This window comes from Moschus berezovskii, chromosome 16 (assembly GCF_049115385.1).
Source record: "Moschus berezovskii isolate FMDL1 chromosome 16, NW_MosBer_1.0, whole genome shotgun sequence".
NCBI lineage: Eukaryota > Metazoa > Chordata > Mammalia > Artiodactyla > Moschidae > Moschus > Moschus berezovskii.
In genome coordinates, this window is record NC_142475.1 from 29864106 (window position 1) to 29880383 (window position 16278).

General features: G+C 37.8%; 1 protein-coding gene across 4 annotated transcripts in view; it reads right to left on the reverse strand.

The window, feature by feature from the left end:
* CSMD3 (CUB and Sushi multiple domains 3) overlaps positions 1-16278 on the reverse strand; it is a 1369436-nt gene that overhangs the window by 440906 nt on the left and 912252 nt on the right. The gene's annotated exons all lie outside the window — the stretch shown is intronic.

Consider the following 16278-nt stretch of genomic DNA (forward strand, 5'->3'; position numbering starts at 1 on the left):
GTAGAAAACAAAAAGACATTATCAGGAAAAAATGTATTTTTATTAATATACTTTTTAATATATTTAAACATTATAATATGTTTAAAATATTTAAAGAGCTTCTTGATTAAAGTGAAAGAGGAGAGTAAAAAAGTTGAAAACTCAACATTCAGAAAACTAAGATCATGGCAAGCGGTCCCATCATTTCATGGCAAATAGATGGGGAAGCATTTGAAACAGTGACAGATTTTCATTTTAGTGGGCTCCATTTAGAAAAGGCAGAGGAACCAGAGATCAAATTGCCAACATCCACTGGATCATCAAAAAAGCAAGAGAGTTCCAGAAAAAGCATCTATTTCTGCTTTATTGACTACACCAAAGCCTTTGACTGTGTGGATCCCAATAAACTGTGGAAAATTCGGAAAGAGATGGGAATACCAGACCACCTGACTTGCCTCTTGAGAAACCTGTATGTAGGTCAGGAAGCAACAGTTAGAACTGGACATGGAACAACAGACTGGTTCCAAATAGGAAAAGGAGTACATCAAGGTTGTATATTGTCACCCTGCTTATTTAACTTCTGTGCAGAGTACACCATGAGGAACGCTGGGCTGGAAGAAGCACAAGCTGGAATCAAGACTGATGGAAGAAATATCAATAACCTCAGATATGCAGATGACACTACCCTTATGGCAGAAAGTGAAGAGGAACTCAAAAGCCTCTTGATGAAAGTGAAGGAAGAGAGTGAAAAAGTTGGCTTAAAGCTCAACATTCAGAAAGCTAAGATCATGGCATCTGGTCCCATGACTTCATGAGAAATAGATGGGGAAACAGTGGAAACAGTGTCAGACTTTATTGTTTTGGACTCCAAAATCACTGCAGATGGTGATTGCAGCCATGAAATTAAAAGACACTCCTTGGAAGGAAAGTTATTACCAACCTAGATAGCATATTACAAAGCAGAGACATGACTTTGCCAACCAAGGTCCGTCTAGTCAAGGCTATGGTTTTTCCCGTGGTCATGTATGGATGTGAGAGTTGGACTGTGAACAAAACTGAGTGCCGAAGAATTGATGCTATTGAACTGTGGTGCTGGAGAAGACTCTTGTGAGTCCCTTGGACTGCAAGGAGATCCAACCAGTCCTTCTAAAGGAGATCAGTCCTGGGTGTTCATTGGAAGGACTGATGCTAAAGCTGAAACTCCAATACTTTGGCCACCTCATGCGAAGAGTTGACTCATTGGAAAAGACCCTGATTCTGGGAGGGATTGGGGGCAGGAGGAGAGGGGGACTACAAAGGATGAGATGGCTGGATGGCATCACTGACTTGATGGACATGAGTTTGAGTGAACTCAGGGAGTTGGTGATGGACAGGGAGGCCTGGCATGCTGCGATTCTTGGGGTTGCAAAGAGTCGGACATGACTGAGCAACTGAACTGACTGAACTGAACTGAATCATTGGACGGACTAAGGCTGTAGCTGAAACTCCAACAGTTTGTCCACCTGATGCAAAGAATTGACTCACTGGAGAAGACCGTACTGGGAAAGACTGAAAGCAGGAGGAGAAGGAGACAGAGGATGAGTTGTTTGGATGGCATTACCTACTCAATGGATACGAGTTTGAGTAAGCTCTTGGAGTTGGTGATGGACTTGGAAGCCTGGCATGCTGCAGTCCATGGTGTCGCAGAGTCAGACACGATTGAGCAACTGAACTAAACTCATACTCTTTAAATACAAAATTAAATCCAAAGCTTTCAGAACAAACAAAACCCAGGATTTTCTTTTCTTTTTTTTGGAAAATTGTGATTAGACTCAGTTGAGATTCTAATTTTACAGGATAAGAACAGGTTACTTTTTTATGTCTGCAGGAGCTGTAGCTAAGCATAACAAAACATCACCTACTACAAATTCAGAAAGGTGTAGTAAAATGAATGAAATAAAAACTATCCCTCACTTTTTGAAGCATAGTCTTTGTAGACTGATTAAAACATGTGAAAAGAAAAATGTTACCTACATACTAAGCATACCAATGATTGAACTGAGATTCAAAGAGAGCTACAAAGAGAGTACTAAGGTACACGGCAGAGATGTAAAAAATGGCTTGGAGCCAGAAATTTAGTTTGTGGGAGGGTCAGTAATCCCCTAACTCCTTTCCTTTAAAACACCTTCTTGAAGGGCAATATTTAAATTCTAAAAATTAATTCCCAAAGCTCTAAATTCATTTTTATCTTACTTTCTCCATAATTTACTTTGACATTTCTTATGATTACCAAGGTTATTTATATAAGCATACTCTCTCATACCTGACCCTCCTTGATTTTGGTTTTAACTCATGATGCTTATTTTGTAACATTATATTATTTCTATGGCAACAACTGTCTTATTATAATAAACAAAGGAAGATTATTTCAGCTACTTTGTTTTGCAGCAAAGGAACTGGATTTAAGATTAGTAAATTAAGAGAAAATAGTTTAAAAACAGAAATAGTGATGAAAAATGTGAAATTCATTTTATTACATACCCTCTATTGTGGGCTGAATGCATTTACTAGGTAGAATAATCATGGTCCTACTGTCTTGGACTCCCCTAAACCTACCCCATTAGTGCCACTGAACTTACAGCTGATTGGTTCCTTAGTACAATGCACAGTTACTAATTAATAGTTCTATTCGGTTTCAATGAACTTCTGTATGTTTTCCAAAGCCCTAGATACATTTGAACATAGCTAAGTGCATTACCAAATGACAAACAATAAAACCGTTTATTAGGAATCAACCTCTGTACTAATGACATACATATTTTTGCTATTAGTTCATGAGTTTGAGTGAACTCTGGGAGTTGGTGATGGACAGGGAGGCCTGGCGTGCTGTTATTCATGGGGTCGCAAAGAGTCGGACACGACTGAGCGACTGAACTGAACTGAACTGAATATTATGAGGCTGAATTTTTTTTTTAAAAAAGGAAACTGTATACAGAAAACAGACACTTTGATTTTACAAAAAAGAGAATTAGAAATAATTTTAAAATATATTTGCCTTATGTGGTGATGACCTTTTCTCCCAGTTTCAAAGGCTTTTAGATACTGTCTATCTATTGCAACTTCAATTAAATCCTACCCTCTCTTGAGACAGGGAATCAAAATATAATTCAGTTACAAGTAACAATAACATTTAATTATCTCCTCCATTTATCTGCATTGCCAAATGATGGCATTTCCTAAGAGCCACAGATGTCACAGTAGTAAGCAAGAATTAGTTTGGGGATCTGCACAGAATATCATCATATTGGCTTATTTAATGCTCTCATTCTTTATGGCTCATATTTACATAGAACAAAAATTTGCACCTGATATAATCTGCTTCAAATAAAAATTTCTAATATATTCTCCTAGGAAAAATTGCTTAACCTCCCTGTCTCTCAGTATTCTTATTCAAACCTTATAAGATCATGCCAGGCATGGAGTAAACACACAGCAAATATTAGCTTTTATAATTACCTCAGGCAAATATTTCTTATCTGGCACTAATATATACTAGAGACCAATCACTTTCTAATGAAGTAAAGATATATTGAACTAAATATGAAAGTTAGTTTGTCTAATGACAAAGCTAATGAATTTCATGCTTTTCAGGTTAATATTACAACATTTATTTTTCTTTAAAATATTACTTATAGGTCTAATCATGTCCCCTTTTCTCATCATGTTTTCCAATATGTCCAGGAGGAAGATACAGAAGAAGACACAGAGGAATAACAAGTGTACTGTAGGTATTTCTGAACTTGGGCATATCTCCACAACAGCATGAAGAGGTAATTTAGAGGCTGCAGACATAGCAAGTGTCTTTGGTACCTTTGTGATTCTTCCTAATGCGAGACCCTTACTATTGCTTTAAGGCTGAGACTCTGAAGCGTAGATTCCAGTAAATACCCTACTTTTTGCTCCTCTCTTTAAGTCAGTTCTCTCTAAAGAGTCTATATCCTCTATGTCATCCCAGAACAAACTTTCCAATTGACAGGCAGATTTTACTTGCAACAAGATTCACAGTCAGAGCATGAGGACCTATAAAGGAAATGAACTGCTTTTTAGGAGTCTGCTATAAGGTCCTAAAAAAATTTTTTTTTAATTTGTCCAAATAAATCTGAAACTCTAATAATGCAGAGGATCATTTCAATGAAAGTATCCTTACAAGTGAATCACCATTATCTATTACTCTAACTTTTTTCATGATAATCACATGGTGAATTAACTTTATACTGTGTCCTATGCTCAGAATGGGCATCTGTGACATGCCAGAGTATGGCAAACACATAGGAGGTAGAAAGATAACTAAGATAGAGCCTTCACCTTCGAGGGCCTCACAGCTATCAGATGAAACAGCATGTATTCACTTAAAGAGTACTTCATGAGAAATGCTGGGCTGGATGAAGCATAAGCTGGAATCAAGATTGCAGGGAGAAATATCAATAACCTCAGGTATGCAGATGACACCACCCTTATGGCAGAAAGTGAAAAAGAACTCAAGAGCCTCTTGATGAAAGTGAAAGAGGAAAGTGAGAAAGTTGCCTTAAAGCTCAACATTCAGAAAACAAAGATCATGGCATCTGGTCCCATCACTTCATGGGAAATAGATGGGGAAACAGTGGAAATAGTGTCAGACCTTATTTTTTTGGGCTCCAAACTCACTGCGGATGCTGTGAAATTAAAAGCCATGAAATTAAAAGACGCTTACTCCTTGGAAGGAAAGTTATGACCAACCTAGATAGCATATTAAAAAGCAGAGATGTTACTTTACCAACAAAGCTCTGTCTAGTAAAAGCTGTAGTTTTTCCAGTAGTCATGCATGGATGTGAGAATTGGACTATAAAAAAAGCTGAGCGCTGAAAAACTGACGCTTTTGAACTGTGGTGTTGGAGAAGTCTCTTGAGAATCCCTTATACTGCAAAGAGATCCAACCAGTCCATCCTAAAGGAAATCGGTCCTAAATATTCACTGGAAGGACTGATGCTGAAGGTGAATCTCCAATACTCTATCCACCTGATGCGAAGAACTGACTTCTTCGAAAAGACCCTGATGCTGGGAAAGATTAAAAGCAGGAGAAGGGGACGACAGTGGATGAGACGATTGGATGGCATCACCTACTCAACGGACATGAGTTTGAGTAAATTCAGGGATTGGTGATGGACAAGGAGGCCTGGCGTGCTGTGATTCATGGGGTCGCAAAGAGTTGGACACGACTCAGTGACTGAACTGAACTGAACTGATTCACTTGCCAACTAAAATATAAGAAAATAAGTTCAGGAGATTATATTACTTACTTAGATTATAAAAGGTTCTCCATAATTCCACTTGTTTATAAGTTCTAAAAGAATGAGAAGAATTTCAGCTCACAGTTCTCAATGCAGTTACATTAAATAAGAAATGTACATTGTTTCTTTCCCATTTACACTGGCTCATTTAATGCTTCCATTCTTTATGGCTCCCATTTCCATATGGAAAAATTTGTTCCTAATCTAATTCTGCTTCAAATAAAAATATTGTCAATATATTTATCTAATGAAAATTGTGGAAAATGTTTTCATCAGTTTCCTTTTCTTTCCGCTAGGGGAAAATGTCAGCCAATCTCCTTGTTGAGCTCTCACTTTCACTACATATTGGGGAAAGATTTATTCCATATACGGATATGAGATTCAGTATTTTCTCATCATGTTCAATTTTCATAAATTAATCTTGTTGATTCCTATTATAATTATAGACTTTATGTTAGTAGTCTTTACAGGTACTTTCATTGTTTATTGTTTGGTTGACTTATTAGACTTGAGGGGTTGTGTGTTAAAATCCACATAGCAAATGCATTATAGATACTAGAGTGATGGTCCAGGCTGAAAAGGCAATTACATTCCTTTATAGGTGTTAGGCTGAATAGAGTACTTCTGAAGTACAGCTTTGTTCATATATGTTAAAGTTAGCGAATTGAAAATGCAAAAATAAAGGAGTTTTGCCCCTATTATATATTCATTCTTTATCAACTCAACAAATTTACTGAAAGCTTTCTATATGCTAAACACTGATGTAGATAAAAAGGCAATTCAACGCAGCATTATGCATCCTAGAAAGAGTAAATACCGAAAAGCACATGCAGCCTGTAGGAAGGACATCCAAAACACTCTTTGAAGGTCAAGAAAGGCTTCATATCAGGGTAGGTAAATGAATCTGAAGAATAAATTAGTTAGATGAACTTATGGGGTGAGGATAGGAGTAAGAGGGTAACATTCAGAATTTATTTTGAGATCAATGGAGAACAATGGAAGAATTTAAAACAAGAGAGTGACTCATCAAATTTGTATCATAAGAAATTCAATCTGACTCTACTATTTACTTTAGGGAAAATGGACAAGACTAGAGTCTGTTTAGGCTGTCACAATAATAAAGTAGATAATGAGAGATAATGGTGGCTTTATCGATGGTGTGGTAGAAATGAAAGCTCAACAGATTAAAATGCAAAGTGTCTTCCAGCCATTGGAAGAGGGTTTTCTCTCGCTCTAACTTCACAGGTACCTTCTTAGAGCTAAAGATATTATTTGTTTGCTTTTGTCAGTACAAGTGAGAGTTTGATCATTTGCATATAGAGTAGACCTTAACACATCCTGTGCATCTTAAAAAGCAGAACATGCTTGGTGTGTTTGGGAATGACATATAGCATCTTTTGAATATAATCTAGGATGCATAAAGGGAAATGACTGTAGCGAGGGCAGTAAGGCCAACCTAAGAAAAAACTTCTGGAATTTCAACCAAATCTAATAGGTATAGATCTATTAATCTAATAGGCATTTCATTCTTGATGAAAGTGAAAGAGGACAGTGAAAAGTTGGCTTAAAATTCAACATTCAGAAAACTAAGATCATGCCATCCGGTCCCATCACTTCATGGGAAATAGATGGGGAAACAATAGAAACAGTGAAGACTTTATTTTGGAGGACTCCAAAATCACTGCAGATGGTGACTCCAGCCATGAAATTAAAAGACACTTGTTCCTTGGAAGAAAAACTATGGTCAGCCTAGACAGTATATTAAAAAGCAGAGACATTACTTTGCCAACAAAGGTCTATCTAGTCAAAGATATGGTTTTTCCAGTGGTCATATATGGATGTGAGAGTTGGACCATAAAGAAAGCTGAGTGCTGAAAAATTGATGCCTTTGAACTGTGGTGTTGGAGAAGACTCTTGAGAATCCCCTGTACTGCGAGGAGATCAAACCAGTCAATCATAAAGGAAATCAGTTCTGAATATTCATTAGAAAGACTGATGCTGAAGTTGAAACTCCAATACTCTGTCCATTTGATGCTAAGAACTAACTCATTGGAAAAGACCCTGACACTGGGAAAGATTGAAGGCAGGAGGAGAAGGGGATGACAGAGGATGAGATGGTTGGATGACATCACCAACTCAATGGAGATGAGTTTGAGAAGGTCTGGGAGTTGGTGATGGACAGGGAGGCCTGGCGTGCTGCAGTCCATGGGGTTGCCAAGAATCGGACATGACTGAGTGACTGAATTGAATAGGCATGGGAAACCACCTAGTGATTTATTCAGGGGATAAACAAAAAAGATCTTCACGACCAGGATAGTCACGATAACGTGATCACTGACCTAGAGCCAGACATCTTGGAATGTGAAGTCAAGTGGGCCTTAGAAAGCATCACTACAAACAAAGCTAGTGGAGGTGATGGAATTCCAGTTGAGCTATTTCAAATCTTGAAAGATGATGCTGTGAAAGTGCTGCACTCAATATGCCAGCAAATTTGGAAAACTCAGCAGTGGCCACAGGACTGGAAAAGGTCAGTCTTCATTCCAATCCCAAAGAAAGGCAAAGCCAAAGAATGTTCAAACTACCGCACAATTGCACTCATCTCACACACTACTAAAGTCATGCTCAAAATTCTCCAAGCCAGGCTTCAGCAATATGTGAACCGTGAACTCCCAGATGTTCGAGCAGGTTTTAGAAAAGGCAGAGGCACCAGAAATCAAATTGCCAACATCCGCTGGATCATAGAGAAAGCAAGAGAGTTCCAGAAAAACATCTATTTATGCTTCATTGACTATGCCAAAGCCTTTGACTGTGTGGATCACAATAAACTGTGGAACATTCTGAAAGAGATGGGAATACCAGACCACCTGACCTGCCTCTTGAGAAACCTGTATGCAGGTCAGGAAGCAACAGTCAGAACTGTACAGGGAACAACAGACTGGTTCCAAATAGGAAAAGGAGTGCGTCAAGGCTGTATATTGTCACCTTGCTTATTTAACTTATATGCAGAGTACATCATGAGGAACGCTGGGCTGGAAGAAGCACAATCTAGAATCAAGATTGCCGGGAGAAATATCAATAATCTCAGATATGCAGATGACACTACCCTTATGGCAGAAAGTGAAGAGGAACTCAAAAGCCTCTTGATGAAAGTGAAAGAGGAGAGTTAAATGGTTGGCTTGAAGCTGAACATTCATAAAACAAAGATCATGGCATCTGGTCCCATCACTTCATGGGAAATAGATGGAAAAACTGTGGAAACAGTTTCAGACTTCATTTTTTTGGGCTTCAAAATCACTGCAGATGCTGATTGCAGCCATGAAATTAAAAGACGCTTACTCCTTGGAAGAAAAGTTATGACCAACCTTGATAATATATTAAAAAGCAGAGACATTACTTTGCCAACAAAGGTCTGTCTAGTCAAGGCTATGGTTTTTCCTGTGGTCATGTATGGATGTGAGTGTTGGACTGTGAAGAAAGCTGATCGCCGAAGAATTGATGCTTTTGAACTGTGGTGTTGGAGAAGACTCTTGAGAGTCCCTTGTACTGCAAGGAGATCCAACCAGTCCATTCTAAGGGAGATCGATCCTGGGTGTTCATTGGAGGGACTGATGCTGAAGCTGAAACTGCAATACTTTGGCCACCTCATGCGACGAGTTGACTCACTGGAAAAGACTCTGATGCTGGGAAAAGTTGGGGGTGGGAGAAGAAGGGGACGACCGAGAATGAGATGGCTGGATGGCATCACCGACTCTGTGGACATGAGTTTGAGTGAGCTCCGGGAGTTGGTGATGGACAGGGAGGCCTGGCGTGCTGTGATTCATGGGGTCGCGGAGAGTCGGACACGACTGAGCGACTGAACTGAACTGAACTGAAAGATGATCTGATCTTTCTAAGGTTTCCTGGTGTCAACTTTAAGGTGAACCTCACATTATACCCACCTTATGGCATTCATGGTTTAATACAGTCCCCACCCATTGAGTTAAGTGGGACCTATGATTTGTTTTTCATTACTCCTATGATTTTATAACATTCAGAACTGAATATTGCCAGTGACACTGAGCTTTACAGGTTGCTAAGTGGTAAAGAATCCACCAGCAGTGCAGGAGATGCAGGTTCAACCCTGGGTCGGTCAGATCCCCCAGAGGAGGAAATGGCTACCCACTACAGTGTTCCTGCCTGGAAAATCCCGTGAGCAGAAGAGCCTAGTAGACTACATTTCATAGAGCTGCAAGAGTAGGACACGACTGAACACACATGCAGCACACAACAGTGATTTACTAGATAGACTTGCTGTTTTGATGAAGGAAGCATCCGAGCTTGGGAAGTTCATATGGCAAGGAACTGTGGTTGGTCCCTAGGAAGTGAGCAAAGGACTGAAGCTCTCAGTCCTACAACAAGGAAGTGACGACTTCCATTAACAATGTGAATTTGGAAGAGGATACTGAACCTCAGTTAAGAATTCTGCCCTGGTCCTTGAGACCCTAAGAGAGGATTCAGTTAAACCATGTCCATACTCCCTACCTGAAGAAACCAAGGGAAAGTAAATATTCTGTTTTTAACTGCAAAATTAGTGGAATCTTTTTACTCATCAATAAAGAGAATATCATTAGTAATTTAACTGTAGGTAAATTAGATGAGGAAAATCTGAAAACAGGAAGTCCAGCTAGAAAAGAAGAAATGTTATAGTAGGATTATACATGCAATTGCTAAAACATGAGGTGTAATCAGAAGGAGTTGATTTCCAGCTCATTACCAAGTTATATAATTAATCTGGCTCGCTTTGAAAACGGGATAATAATACTATCTCACGTTAGGTAGTTGGAATAGGAAAAAGGAGTCCAAAATGGCGGTGGCTAAAAGACAAAGGGAAAATCCCATGAAAATGGAACAAAAGAAAATCTGCAGACCAGAAAAACTTCAGGTGATACAAACACACCCCCTACTTGGTTAGCCCTGATTTCCATAGGGCAGGTGAAGTGGGAGGAGACAAAACGTTTAAAAAAAAGGGAGCCGAGATGGGTTGAGGCTTCTCCTTTGGGGCCCATCTGTCCTCATGATTCAAAGTGTACTCTCGTTTGTTTACCAAATAAAATTCTGAGCTGTAACAGAGTTGTAACACTGGTCCGCCATTTCAAATCTTTGTTGCGGCAAGAAAGAATTGAACAAATTACATACCTTCCCATATATATATAGTGTATAATACAGTGCCTACCACACATTATTATTATACTGTTATTGTGCTCATATTTATCAGAATTGTCACCCTGCTTATTTAACTCATATGCAGAATACATCATGAGGAATGCTGGACTGGAGGAAGCACAAGCTGGGATCAAGATTGCCGGGAGAAATAGCAAGAACCTCAGATATGCAGATGACACCACCCTTTTGGCAGAAAGTGAAGAAGAACTCAAAAGCCTCTTGATGAAAGTGAAAGAGGAAAGTGAAACAGTTGGCTTGAATCTCAACACTCAGAAAATTAAGATCATGGCATCTGGTCCCATCACTTCATGGGAAATAGATGGGGAAACAGTGGAAAGTGTCAGACTTCATTTTTTATGGTTCCAAAATCACTGTGGATGCTGATTGCAGCCATGAAATTAAAAGATGCTTACTCCTTGGAAGGAAAGTTATGACCAACCTTAGTTCAGTTCAGTCACTCAGTCGTGTCCGACTCTTTGCGACCCCATGAATCACAGCACGCCAGGCCTCCCTGTCCATCACCAACTCCCGGAGTTCACTCAAACTCATGTCCATCAATTCGGTGATGTCATCCAGCCATCTCATTCTCTGTCGTCCCCATCTCCTCCTGCCCCCAATCCTTCCCACATCAGAGTCTTTTCCAGTGAGTCAACTCTTCTCATGAGGTGGCCAAAGTATTGGAGTTTCAGCTTTAGCATCAGTCCTTCCAATGAACACCCAGGATTGATCTCTTTTAGAACGGTCTGGTTGGATCTCCTTGCAGTCCAAGGGACTCTCAAGAGTCTTCTCCAGCACCACAGTTCAAAAGCATCAATTCTTCGGCACTCAGCTTTCTTCACAGTCCAACACTCACATCCATCCATGACCACGGGAAAAACCATAGCCTTGACTAGACAGACCTTGGTTGGCAAAGTAATGTCTCTGCTTTTTAATATTCTATCTAGGTTGGTCATAATTTTCCTTCAAAGAAGTAAACGTCTTTTAATTTCATGGCTGCAATCAGCATGTGCAGTGAGTTTGGAGCCCCCCAAAATTAAATCTAACACTGTTTCCACTGTTTTCCCATCTATTTCCCAAGAAGTGATGGGACCAGATGCCATGATCTTTGTTTTCTGAATGTTGAGCTTCAAGCCAACCTTTTCACTCTCCTCTTTCACTTTCATCAAGAGGCTTTTTAGTTCCTCTTCACTTTCTGCCATAAGGGTGGTGTCATCTGCATATCTGAGGTTATTGATATTTCTCCCAGCAATCTTGATTCCAGTTTGTGCTTCTTCCAGCCCTAGATAGCATAGGAGACTACAGATAGAGAAGGAAGCCTAAGAAACTTTGGGAGGCCTTTATAAGTCAATGAGAGATCAAGAAAGCTACTGGAACATTATTCAATGAAGCAGACTTGCTTAGTTATAAAACCATAAACAAAACCACAAGATATACCCCAGGCCACTAGATGGAAGGCCTGTCTTTTACAAATTTGATAATCCTAGTTTGACCTCATAGGGTCAGACACTTTCCTGACTAATATCAAGGAGGAGCTAATGAAGGAGGAGCTAATGATGCATGCCTTACCTCTGTATCTATATCTACCTGAAGAAGGCAGTCTTTTTCCCTCCCTTTCTTTCCCTTATAAATTGTAGCCCACTGAGTCCTCAGGGCAGAGCTCCCTGCATCTCTTACAAGCATCCTATATTAATAAATCTACCTCTTGCTTATCACTTTGAATTCCTTCTGTGCTGAGATCAAAGAAAATGAGTTTCAGTAAGTCCAGACATCAGATGATGAAAGATTGTGGTTCAAGTCTCAAACTGAGTTTTGGCCAGGTTTGATTCCTGGCCATGTGGGTTAGAGTCCCAAATTGAGCTTTGGCAGGGTTCCAGTACCCGCAGTGTGGGTTCAATCCAAGCCAAGGTTTTGGCAGGGTTTGAGTCCCCACACATGGCTTCAAGTCCCAATCTTAGGCAAACGGTTTCAACCACAGCACTGATCTAAAAAGTTTGAGACTTGGTTTCTGGGTTTCTGGCATAACCTTCCACTCATTCATTACTTACAATGTTTCTGTAACAACATTTTCTCAGCTGTCAAGTGAGAAATTAACTTTCCAAAACAAAATACTTCCATTAGGTCCTTGTTTATTTGCAACATGACCTGGCATGGTTCCTGGTATGTTTGGAAGCTAAATGAAGACATGTAAGTTTTTTTTCTTTTTTTATCTAGAAAGATGACAAGGGAACTACCAGGTTTTTTGTTTGTTTCTTTTTAGCTTTTTTTGTAATGTGTATTTTAGAAAGGGAAATCAAATGTTTTTTGACCACAAACAAGTCAGTGTTTCTTATTTTCAAAGTAATCACATTATTTTACACCTTTCTTTCTTTCTTTTTTTTTTTTTGCTTTTAGATATTTGCTTAAAATATGTGACGATTTTCACAGAAACATGGATCACCAGGATAATCACTTAAGTATAAAATATATCCACTGAAATATCATTTTACATGTTAATTATTTTTAGTTTATTCAAAATGGAAAACATAAGTATATATATATATGTATTTCTTTAAAAGTTAAAGCTTTCCTCTTGATCACTAAGTAGTAAATAGGATTATGTGTGTGAAGTACTAAGCTGCTGATAGCATAGTAAAACTTTTTCATCTCCTCCTTTCCTTCTCTTTCCTCTCCTGCTGGTTGGTGAAAATTACTCTTCACTGCTATCAGTTATCATGACCCTTAGGAGAACTGACTATAAGGTGGTGGAGATAGTTGTAGGCACAAGGAAAAGGGACTGAGGTTAGTTGAGCAAGTGTCACTTATTGAGTGGTACATTAGGTGATTTACATGTCTTTTATTTCTTAGAGCTATAAACTATCTTGCAGTATGGATGTAATTATCATATTTCAGAAAACATCACATTTGAGAAATCTTGGCAGGAAAGAGATCTGAACAACTTTCCAAAGATCACATAACTTAGGAAAGAATGAAATGTAAATATAAACTATGTGCCTTCAACAGACACCACTCCTTAGGGAGAAGAAACCCTGTAACACCCACTCAGTGGTGAGTTTTGTGATCTCAAATGCTATCAAGATTCGTTTCCTGCTTCTACAAATTCCCCTGCACTTGGGATAGTATGGATATTAAGGTAAGTGAAATAAATCAAGAGAGAAAAGGACAATGACTGTATAATGTCCCTTATACGTGGAATCTAAAAAACAAACAAATTGAAACAGAAACAGACTCATACATACAAAGAACAAATTGGTGGCTGCCAGAGGTGAGGGAATGGGGGTTTAATAAGATAAGTGAAAGGGTTTAAGAGGTACAAACTTCCAATTATAAAATAAATAAGTCACAGGGATATAATGTACAGCATAAGGAATACTGCAGTAACTGTATGGTGGCAGATGGTTACTAGACTTATCATGATAATTAATCCATAATGTATAGAAATGTTGAATCACTATGTTGTACACTTCAGACTAATATAAGATTGTATATCAACTATACTTCAACAAAATAATTTAAAATTAAATCTTTCCCTGCACTTAAGTAACCTCAATAAATGGGTCACAGTAGAAGATGATTAAAATAGAGGATAGCCTAAGGAGTTTTCTGAAGCCATATATTAATTATAATTAAGACCAGATTTCCTCTCAACTTTACTGAAGCCTCCAGTCAAAGACAGCAGTGTGCTGTTGTAAATGGAGCATAAGTCTGCGCCTCAGAACTTGTGACAGGCATGATTCTGCCCCTGAGTTTGTGTGCAGTCTTGAGCTTTTAATAGACATAGCTTCACTGATAATATTGTTATGCTAAAGCTACTTTCAAAGCATAGGTTGATTTTTGGAATGGGACACTACATGATATAATGCTTTACAGACTCTAAAGACAATCTTATGGTGTTATTATATTTTGTTATTTTTAAAAAATATTACCTTGAAACAGAAATTAAGAGGTTATTCAAGAAATTCCTTAAATGAATATACTATTTATTATTCATCTGACATCTAGAATTAAGATACTTTTCAACAAATTCTACCCACAGAAACAGAAAGACAATAACCAATTTATAGTGTAAATATAGAATCAAAATTAAAGTAAAACATAAACAAAAAGCAATTTTCCAAAAACTGCTTTATCAGTTGCCTTACTGTTCAGAATCAGGAACAGTCTTATGTAACCTAGGTACACATAAGTCTTTTTAGTAAATGTTAGTTTTACACTTGATATGAAATTTAAAAACACATCTCTTGTTTGTTCTGGGAATGTCCCTGTTTGTAATCCTGTGCCAAGGAAAAACTACCTAGATTCCAAATAACCAAAACAGAAGCAAATTTTTGGAATATAACTTACTCATAATTAGGCCACTGTCTATAACATAAGCTTTCTATAAGGCTGGCGACACTGAGGACTAAGTGATGTTTTTAAGCAAGTATGTGCTAGAGAAGGGCTTCCCTGGTGGCTTGTTGACTTTAGAGATATATTACATGAAAACTACAAAGAATCTAAGAAGAAATAAAATTTGTCCAAATAAACCTACATTGCAGATTATTCTCAATATAATAAGAGTTATAACATCTAAACTCTGAACTTCTCCAATATTCCAGTAATTGTATTGGGTGTCTACTAGCATGGCTGATCATTCTTAACCCTCATAACTAACATCAACGTAATGTTGCAACCATTTTGCTGATGAGAAAAATAAAGTTTAGAAAAGTTAATTAACCCAGTATCAAATGACCAGAATATAAAGCCAAACACTCTATTCCCAAGGTTTTCATTAACTAACCTTTGAAAATATTCACACCAAATGAAAATGGAAACAGGGACAATTCAGATATAGAGGGGAATTCCAAATCTGGCAACAGTAGAAAAAACAAAACCAACCAATACAAACAAACAAAAAAAAACCCAAAAAAACAACAAACCCCTAAACACAGAAACAAAACCAGAAAGACTACACTCTATATATCTCCCTGGAAAAGTTTTTCTGGCAGTATCACCAACTCATTATTAAGTATTTGTGGTAGCTTGTGTCATTTCTATACAAGCTGTGATTTGAAAAAGAAATTTCATCTGTTAAATATCAGTTTCTCTGTTATATAACACTTAAGGGCTGTGAAAACAATCTCATCACTATAAAAACCTTCAGACCCATATTAACCTGAAATATCAATTTTGTTTTACTAGATTTAAGGATTCACAGGATTCCCACAATTTTCCATACAGTGAGCAATGTATGGAGTAAGTCACAGAAGGAATCGTCTTCTTCATTAATGTTTTAATCTAGAGGGAATTTGCCTCCATTAAAATAAGAAAAAGAAGGATAAAGTTTTAAACCACAGATCAAAGCTCTATAAATTCGCCTGATTCTGTAGTATAACTTACAAACATTTGTGACCCACAAATTTATAATTAAATTCAAGTTAAATACATTTGAAAGTTTTAAGAGCTTTTTGAAATAGCAAAATCACTTGTATCTTGTTCTATTATAAAATTAAATACTGATAACCACTGAATGGGTGATCACCTAAAGAAATTCTTGTTTATTTCCTATATAAATAGAAAATGATTTTAAGTCCTAGTGAAAAGTCCTTCATTTCTCTACAGATATTATTTTCTTTTTGTCAGTCAAAATATTAATTTCCAAAGGTTGAGATGGTGCTCCAAATTTTCAATACTTTAATTATTGCTATTCTTTATCTCACAACATGAAATGAATTCCCATCGAAATTCATCTATCATAATATATTATTCTGTAGATTGCATATATTGAGGCAATACTTGCCTTGATAACTCAAAT